The sequence below is a fragment of the Coptis chinensis genome, chromosome 9, assembly GCF_015680905.1.
Source record: "Coptis chinensis isolate HL-2020 chromosome 9, ASM1568090v1, whole genome shotgun sequence".
In the NCBI taxonomy this organism is placed as follows: Eukaryota; Viridiplantae; Streptophyta; class Magnoliopsida; order Ranunculales; family Ranunculaceae; genus Coptis; species Coptis chinensis.
The window spans coordinates 15517858-15528353 of NC_141464.1; the positions used below are offsets into that span (position 1 = coordinate 15517858).

The following is a 10496-nucleotide window of genomic DNA, read 5'->3' on the forward strand; positions in this document are numbered from 1 at the left end:
AATAAATAAGAGTTAGTATTGTTTATGTGTTTTTGTGTATTTCAGGTCTTGAAGCTATTTATGTTCTTAAAGATGGTATTTTGCATGGAAAATGAGTCAAAATGATTGCTAGAAGAGTTTTATGCTTAAAGCCCAAGAATCAAGGAGAAAAAGCATTTTTAGCCCAGTCAAAGCTGGGAAGTCAAAGTCAATTCGGGTAAAAAAATGACAAAAAACCATCAGAACTTCAAAAGTGTATATCTTTGGACTCAAGTTTCAGAATTTGGCCTACTTTATGTCAAAAAGACCGGCTCAGAACTAGTTTTCCAATGGATCTGACCTTGCCCCAATCAGATCTGTAAAGGTGGGATAAAAAGGCATTAAACTATTTTTCTAGCAGCATTGGGCCTTTTAGACTTAACCTAATGGACTTTGTGCTCACTTTAAAGGCCCAAAGTCTAGCGTCCAAGCTTATGCACGAAACTGTAATCTTAATCCTCTCCTATATAAAGAAGATTAAGGCTAAACTTAAGTTGGCTTCTCCCTCATTAGTTTAGTATTAATTATGTCTTTCTCTCCCCCACCCTTTATTTTAGTATAGTTTAGAATTAGGGTTTGTAGCCACCATTAAACCTTCTTCAATAAAAGCATTAGTTGTTATTCTTCTTTATTTTAATGTCTTCTTATTATTGTTTAAGTAGTTTCAATCCGATGACACAAGGCTAAAACCTCCATTAGAGGGGGTTAATAAAGCCACGTGAGGATGATTGATTAATTAGAATGGTTGTTGTTTAGAATAGCATTTCAAGTTTAATTATCATGATTGTTTAGAGATAAAAATTATAAAGTTGAACTAGATATTAGAAACCCCCATCAAAGAGATTTGTGGGGGTGCTAATCTCTCATGCCAGTGAAACCTTGATCAGAGATGAGTTGGTATTAACTAGGTATTAAACAAGCAATTCGATAACTAAACTAATAGTCAATCGAATTGTGTGGTGGAATTTCCTCTCTCTATCATCTTTCTCATCATTTAAATCACTGTTTCGTACCTTAGATTTACTATTTTCACATCATATTACTCTCTCATTAGTGAATTAGTTTGTTTAGTCTCGATAAGCATTCAAGTACGTGCAAAAAAGCTAGAGTGGATCGAACACGACTACTCCTATATATCAACATGTTTAGAGAGTATGATTATTAACTTGATATGCATGATTTAGTATGTAAAAATACTGTTTTCACATCTATTAAATCTTAGTTATCAAATGGCACCGCATATTTAGGTTGAAAAAACTGATTTCACTATTCGAAAAAACATAACCTGTTTTACTGTTTGTATTTTTTCAAAATATTTCTGCTATTGTTTAAGTGCATACGAGTTGAAAATCCAACTCCTTGCACCCCCGCGACCTGAGCCTAAAAACTTCAGCCTCTTGTTTTTACTTGAGAGTGCGCCCGCGCCCTAGTTTAATTAGAATAATTTTTTTTTTTATAGTGACTGCAAAATTACCTCTCGAGTACAATATAGTACTCGTATGCCCACCAACTCCAGTATTTCATAATAAATTTTTCATACTATACGGTGTCTAGAAAACTAAAAGAATTGGGGTTATCTAATTAAGGAACGTGCACACACGGACAACCTCCCTCAATTCTCAAGTGGCCTGGCTGTTGGTTTGAAAAGATTTAGTAGTAAACATAGTAAGCCCACCCACTACCAAATAGGGGAGGAAATAAAGGGAGTAGGATACAACAAGTTCTTACTACATTTCATCATCCTAACGTAAGACCTGAACAAATAAAGCTAAGGGTGTTTCCTTTCACCCTAGCTGACAAAGCGGCTGCTTGACTAACAGCACAAAAGTCGAACTTTGTCGACACATGGGAAAAACTAGTTGAATTATTTATAGAACAATTCTACCCACCACAGAAGACTGACAAAATGCTTCAAAATATTCACTTCTTTTGCCAAAAGGCTCATGAATCTTTTTATGAGGCTTGGAATCGTATCATTGATCTTCTAGTAGAGTGTCCCCATCATAACCTTGGAAAAGACACACTCGTTCGTGCCTTTTTCAAAGGTCTATCTCAACACCATAAGGAGACTCTAGACATAATGAATGGAGGTAATTTCTTAAGTAAAGGAGCCACAGATACTTATAACTTCTTAGATAATCAATCCAAGAAAAGCAACAATTGGGGAGGTAACAATTACTCCCACTATTCTTTAACAATTAAGGCAACCAGTATGTTTGAGGTTAAACCTAACCATGAGCTTAAAACTCTTATTGAATCCCTTACTAAAACAGTAGATGCTCTCTCTGTTCATAAACAAGAAGCGATACCCACTCTAGTCATGAACATCAACTCCCCTCCATGTAATGTCTGATTTAATCCCAACCATACCAATTCCTTTTGTCCCTTACTCTACAGTTCACCTCTACCATAACCCGTAGATAATTACACTTCCACCAACCCTAACACACAATGGAGGTAGAACAATAATTATAATAAAAAACAACAACCTACACCTCCACGTTTTAATTATCAAAACGTTAGGCCTACTACAAACTTCCACCAAATTAACCAATATCTAGGACAAGGAAATTTAGGTGACCATAATAGAAATTTAGAGAACGTACCTCAGTACTATCAAAATCATAACATAAACACTCAACAAACCTTAATTCTAATCACTCCTCCTATGACAACTCCACCAGTTAAACCATCTACAGAGGACGTAGTTGTTGGAAAAACAAAATCAAATTATGCAACAAAACTCCAACTTGATGAAAGATCAGCATGATCAAAACTCTAACATGCTACAACAAACGATGCAAATGATGCAGCCTTTGTGCCAAAAGGTTATTAATATTTCTCCTACCCGCACTAATAACCAAAAAGGCGTGTTTCCAAGTCAAGCTGTGCCTAATCCTAAGTCAACAAACAATGCCTTTGAAGTAAACAATATTTAGTGTAATGGTAATATAACCCCAGGGGACCTACAGGCCGTCACTACCCTTCGTTCTGGGAGAGTAGTTGATAACAAAGTGACTATGCCTGAAAATTGCCCACAAACAGAAGTTGAAAATGAAACCATACCAAATACTATCATAGAAACTTAAGACCCTACAACTGTAAAAGTACAAGTTAAACCACAACCAAAAAGAAATCCACCAAAAGATAAAATAATGGTTCATAAATATGTTCGCCTTCACGCTAAAGATAAAAACAAGGTTAATAATATTGTTGACCCTTATGCTAAATATAGAGAAAAACCACCGTTTCCCCAGAGACTAGTTATGTCTAAAAAAGACGAGAATTTTGATGAGATTAAGGAAGTGTTTAAATATTTGACTATAAACCTACATTTTCTTGATGCTATAAAAAGTCTACCTGGACATGCTAAGTTTCTAAAGGAGTTGTGCACCACGAAGAGGAAAACCAACATACCCAAAGAAGCCTTTTTAACTGAACAATATCCCTCTTTATCTGAATATAACAGAATTGTTAAGTACAAAGACCCTAGTCATCCTACTATACAATGTACCTTGGGAGATTACTTCATAACAACTGCATTGTTAGACCTAGGGACGAGTGTTAACTTACTCCTTTTTTATTTATATAAACAACTAGGCCTCCACGAACTTAAACCGACCAAAATGACTTTGCAGTTAGACGATCGTTCTATTAAGTATCCCAAAGGTGTAGTTGAAAACATTCTCGTTAAAGTTCAAGATTTTTACAACCCAGCCGACTTCGTTATTCTTGACACAGAAGTTGCTCATGATTCTACTCCCATCATCTTAGGGCGTCCTTTTCTTGGCAATGCCAAAATCAATTGTCGAGATAGATCAATGACTCTTTCTTTTGGAAATTATTCTATGGAGGTTAACATGTTTAGACTCAAGCATGGACAACTAGGTTTGCCTGTAGAAAGAGAAGTGAAGTCCATTGAGAGTTATGTATCTCACATTAGTGCGGCCGACACTTCCATCCCCACACTAGTAGATACCCCTCTTAGGGAAGAAGACAAAGATCATAATTTTGACTCCCTGAACATAGATGAAATCGAGGAAGATTTCCTTCGACACTTTTGCAACCCTTCTTTGCCACCTCGCGAGCCCCCTCCTATTAACATCCATTCATCCCTTGACGCTGTGACGGAAGAAGAATTTTTCACCCTCTATCCTAGTGATTTTTATGACCTACCTATTAAGGAATGTCTTGCATATCTCAAGGCTTCTGATGATCTAGAACTGAGAACAATAGTTGAGCACCATTCACCCACCTCACATCCTCATTCACCTTCAATCACGAATGTTCCCCGCCTTCCACTTTTCCAAAGGAACCTTGAGTTTGCACTTAACCTTCTTGTTTCTCCTGTGCTTCATGATTTTCTAAACCCTCCTAATATGGAAATAATACCTAAAGACAACCCACCCGGTCCCCTCCTTTCCCGATGTGAGACAATACAACCATACCTTATAAATAAGTTTTGTTCTAAACCCACGTACTCTTTCTTTCCACCCCTTCTTTCTAACACTTATCCACATTCAAAGTATTTTCCAAGACCATTCTTTTTCTCAACATCATTTACTTGGAGACCTTTTCGTTGGAGGAAAAAGAAGAAGTTGCATGCTCGATTACGTTCTCTGTCCATTAGACTTTGCTCTCATTCCACTAAGCCACGTCATAGAAAGTTTTGGTACCTAATTCTGTTTGGGAGTGCATTCTGTGTTAATTATTTATGGAAAGACCCACAACTTTTTTGATTGTTGATTTATGGTAAACTGCATGTTAATAGATATATTAGATAAAGTTTCGAGCATCTGACTATAAAAGACTCATTTTATTATTCTTCGGTGTACTCCATTCCCAATCTTATGTTATGGGAGTGCACCATTAAGGTAACCGGACCGTCTTTCTGGAGTGAGTGGTTGTAAGTGTCGGATCATTAGTCCACATTTCATGTGACTCACGCATTCATCTCTTACATTTTTTCTTGTTATTTGAGTAGTGTTTCTCTATGTAGTGAGTTCCATTTTTATTTCTTTTTCATAATTTTGTTTTTCCAAATAAATCAAACATATAAAAATTAAAAACATAAAAATATATTAGTAAGTCTAGGGAATCTGACTTTAAAATACCAAAGTTTTTGTACAATACCACATTTATGGAGTATAGGCCACAAAAAATTTCAAACTTTAAAATGGTTTTCAAATTTTGTTTGGGGGTGGCGTATTTTGGCCATTCTTTTCAAAACTTTTTGCCACCCTTTTCCTATCATGTTTACTCCAGTAGAGTCTAGGTTAGTTAGTTACGTAATTTAATTGTGTTATTGAATTATTTCATGAACCCCTTCTCCCAAATTATTTGGGGGTGGTATATTTAATTTTAGCACATTGTACGCTCACGTATTAAAATTGCATGCATAAATATCGAAATATAGAACTCATGTGCCTTGTTGATTTAATTAGGATGCATAATGTAATTAGGTACCTTAATTTCGTGAAATTTCACTATTTCGCATAATTTTGGAAGCTAATCATATAGGAGCCACGATATGCGCACACTTGAATTGTGAACGTATAATATTATTTTATTTATGTTAGAGTCCGCTTATGTCCCAAGCGCTATTTATTATTTCATGTTATCCCCATAACGGGAAGAACTCATATAGGAGTTGCGTTGGTTTTTATTTCTTTATATTAGTATAGATTAACCTTCTTTTTCAGGTGCTCCCATTTACAAGTACGTTTCTATAGTACTCTCTATCCTTTATTTTCATTTCATACTTTGGGGACAAAGCCTGATTCTATTTGGGGGTGGTATAGAAACATGTTGTAAATGTTTAAGCACATATTAGGTTGTATATTACGTATTATTATTTGTCATATAAAAATTAGAAAAGTATAAAAATCATAAAAATAGTTTATATTATGCACTTAGTGATAATGGTATTGTTCCCTTCTCCATGATGATATTACTCTAAAAATCTCACGTAGTACTTAAATTAGGATTTAATTTTTAAAACTTAGATTAATATGTAGGTAATAGTCATTGCATCTTTTCATGAACATCTTACATGAGCATCTATAATTGTACTTGGCAGTATTTTCTGAGACCTAGGTTAGAATACTAAATACATATCCTATGAGCATCTAGCCAAAAAGCCCATATTAATTAATATCTGAGTGATGACACAAGGGAGTAGTCAAATCCGAGTAGAGAAATCACACATCCACTTGCTTAATCACCATACCATATCTTAAGCGAGAATTTAGGCCCTCTTTGGATCAATATAGCCAGAAATTCTGACCTAAGTATTTTTTTCGCTAGTCGCCTGACTTAGCCTTTTCATTAGCCATTTCACAAACCACAAATCCTTTACCCAATAAAACAAAATAAAAAATAAAATCAGCCTACCTATCTGAATAAGTTTGAGAAATAGGATGAGTGGAGAAAAGAGAAGAGAAAAACCTGTGTAAACAAAAATTAGTTAGTTGCTTCAAAAAAAAAAAAAAAAAAAAAGAAAAGAAAAAAAAAAAAAAAAAAAATAAAAATAGAACTCCAAAAAATAGAATCAAAAGAGTTAAAAGCCAAAACAAAAGGGCTAAGGATGGAAACAAAGTGTAGAAGCAAAGTCAGAACAAGGTTTTCTCTAGTTACATATTTTGAAGACCCTATTATCTTAGACTTGTCTTTTTAAATATCCATTTCTTTCCTTCTTTAACCAACACCTATGCCCCGTATCACCTAATAAAGACCTAATAATGTGATTTTGTAACGCATTCATTTTTCACTTAGTAACGTTTATTAACCGTTAAATAATTATTGACGTTTACAAAGCGTAAGTATGTCACTTTATCCGTTACCTAATTTCAGATAATTATCATAATTAATTAGTCACGTTTGACTAACACATTAATACTGTCAGAAATAAAATAAATAAATAAATCTTAAAAATAAAAGACACACTAAAACCAAAGGTTGGAATCCCGCACTCGTCTCTTTCTCTCTTTTAGAGAGGGCGAGAAGTGGTTATCTCAAACGTAACCATCACTTCCTCATCTAAAATGAAGGTAAGTGTCTGTTTTCCCTTCTTTTTGTTGTTCTTCTTCTTCTTCAATTATTCTTCTCTTTTTTGGGTTTGGAAAATTTAGGTTTTTATTTTCGTGCCTTCCTCTTCAATTCTCTTATTCACTTTTTGTTCTTATAGACCAAGGGTTTAATTGGATTTTTCATATTTTTGTTTGAGAACGAGTTAGGGTTTCTTAATGTGTCGCTCAACATTTCTGATTTGGAAAACTATTTTTGGTTAGGGATTTGTGTACATAGGTTTGTTGTTTTGTGGATTAGCTCCTAATATTCGTCGAATATTTAAATTGTTTGATGAAAATTTGAACTGTGTTCAAGGGTTTTAATTTCTTCTATTTTTCACTCCTTGCAGATCTTGTTTCTATCTCTTGGTTAGATGGAAAAAGGTATGAAAACGGCGACGCCATGCCTCCCCCTCCTTCCTGGTCTACTCTTGATGTTTCTGCCTCTGCTAGTGATGGTTACGACTCTGTCCTTTCTGGCATCAAGAGGCAAACTGGAGATTATTTCCAAAACGGGCAATTCTTTGTCCATGCAAACGGATGCGAATGCGAATTGACTCCGGAAATCATCAAATTCCCATAACGAACCCTGGGGAACACCTTCAGGATTCACCATTCGGCAATATAAGGCATCTAATGTTTGCAACTATCCTTTACGGCGAATACAACCGGAAAAACCGCATTGTTTATCAGCGATCCTTGCAAAATAACTAATTAGTTGTGATCCAATGGCTAGCTTATAATGTGCTCAGCACATCTAAGACTTCCGAAATAACAAAACCCTTCCTCCATCTACTTTGGGTCCTGCTGACTAAAAGCAATGATTTTTGCATAATTCAATTTCTCTAGAATGCGATCTCACGTGCCAAGAAAAAGTCAGCTCCTTTGCCAACCATTGTGACAGTTATCATGGTGTGTTGGGGTTTTCCTATTACTGCTCCTACTACCTATCTCAGAACAGCTAACATTCTCACCATTCACTCTGTCTGTATGAACGGTTTTTGGACTCCTGACGTTGCAAAGAACCATGTCGGTGCAGAAACCAGCGAAGCCTTTTCCTCTGTCAACATCTTTGCTGACAATGCAATACACAACATTTTGTTTTTTTTAATAAGCTAGAGGTTATGGCTGACCTCAACCTGTATTAGATGAAAAACGGGGATACATAGTACCTACTCTGTCTTCCTCTATTATATAATGTAACTTTGCATCTAGAGGAAGAGAAAAGAAAACAACACCCTCTTCTGGCGATCTATACAACTTTGAAAGGTAGTCGGCTACCCGATTTCCTTCTCTAAAGATATGACTGAAAGAGCATTTTATAAATGAGATTGTAAGACATCTAATATAGGCTACCATATTAGAAAAATACCATGGACATCGCTCAATACCATTTAAGATGTTTATGACCCCCAGAGAGTCAGAGTTGACTTCCAGTTTTTCAACACCTAAATCTTGGGCCTGCTTTAGCCCAACTACTATGGCATGGATCTCCTGATATATAACAGAATTCTTTGAAGAGCAGTCTGCATAAGCTCGAGCAACAAACCCCAAGTCATTGCGAATGGTCCCTCCATAGCCATTTCCATTTTGCTAGACCGATCCATCCGTGTTAAGCATGAAAGCTTCCTGTTCAGCTGGCTTCCACTTGTACCAAAGTACTTCCTAAGGTTTGAAATTAAGTTGCATTCCCAACCTGGTAACAAGTGCTCGAAGGGAGTAAAAGTCTTTGACTTCTGATAGATTCTTCTGAAGATATAGCTTCATTGAGGCCATAATCTTTGAGCTTAGCTGTCGGGACGTCATAGAGATGTTCTTCTTCTTCCATCTATTTCTTTCACACCAGAGTTCATGAACAGTGGCTCCAACAAAGACTTTAAAAATATCGACACAAGTGGAGCTTTGTCTATATAGCCTAAAAATTTTATACCATTCCGAAGTAGAATCTTTAACAAGCTCCCCTAGTATAAGATTGTTTTTCACAGTGGCCCAGACCTGTTTAGAGAACTGACAATCGAAGAATAAATGCTTTGAGTGCTCAGAAGATATACCACAAAGACTGCATTCAGAGAATTGCAAGGTCTTCTTCTGTATCAATCTATCTTGGGTAGGAAGGCAATTTGAAAGCAATTGCCACAAGGTAAAAGAGAATTTTGGAATAGAGAGTTTTCCCTAGACAACTCTATACCATTTTACCATTGGTCTCTCTTTTCGCAGAGCTGCATAAGCTGATTTTACTGAGAATTCACCCGAGTTGCTCGGTGACCAAATAACTTCATCTTTGTCAAGATAACAATTCACTTCAGTACCCAAGATGAGATTTTGCAAGGAACCGTCCGAAATAGACGTTACCAGAGATGACCAGTTACCTTGATTCAAAATATCACTAACTTTTGCATCAACTGGCAGTGAGAATGAGTTTCTCACTACTGTTGATTCGCAAAGTGGCTGACTTGAACACCATGGGTCATGCCAGAAGAGGGTATTAGTCCCATCAGCAATAACATATCTGTGTGATGATTTTTCTTAATCAAGAAACACAAATATTTTGTTGATGATCAAAGAACAACTAGAAGTATTGAATCAATAAGAAGAAGAGATTTAGAAGATGATGAGTTGAACCACGTTCTTTAATGGCTGCCTACGTATCCTGTGTATAGGAATCAAACTCAAAGCGTAGTTCAACTATTCTATTTATAAGAATAGATGAGGTTTCCCAATTAGTGTTTAACTAGGAGACCGTCTCTTGTTAAGTCTCTTTTTGACTCTTCTAGAAGCCCAATGTTTCCCAAGTCAAATAGGTCTCCTTTATTGATTTAAACAACAGAAAAACATGTTTTAGGTTCGGATTGGGAGTTGGAGTTTCAAACTTAGTAGTTCCGGATTTGGTGTTCCTAGTCAGGAGTTGGTTCTCCGAGCCTACAACTCGAACTAGATCCGAACCTCCAGTTCTCCGAGCCTACTACTCCAACCGGTTCCGAACCTCCAGTTCTCCGAGCCTATTCCAACCAATTCCGAACCTCCTCTTCTTATTTCACTTCCGAACCTAGGAAGTAAGAGGATTTGGACTTGAAGTGTGTTCTGGTACTTTCTACCCACACCAAGACCATATCCGAGCCTTACGAAGATGCTACCACGTGTTACATATCTATTTGCTAAAATATGCACACACAGATGCCCCCCTTTTTTATTCATGGGTTGTGAATCAAACCCTTAAGGAAAAAGGCCGGGTAAAAATGTATCGGCAAAATTTCGCATTACTTTAGTGCAAGGAACTGTAAATTCGGACCTGCCATGACCATGCCCCGAACCTTGTATATTAGGTCGAACCTGGTGAAAACCGGTCCTACCATGCCTTGTGATGATCCGGATTTGAACATTAGGAACTTGGAGAAATCTGGACATACAATG

General features: G+C 36.3%; 1 non-coding gene across 1 annotated transcript; it reads right to left on the reverse strand.

The window, feature by feature from the left end:
• Positions 1–1924: 1924 nt before the first annotated feature.
• Positions 1925–2028, reverse strand: LOC147475005 (small nucleolar RNA R71). The gene has a single exon (XR_015209966.1). It is a non-coding gene; the product is annotated as a small nucleolar RNA R71 (small nucleolar RNA).
• Between the last annotated feature and the right edge of the window lie 8468 nt (positions 2029–10496).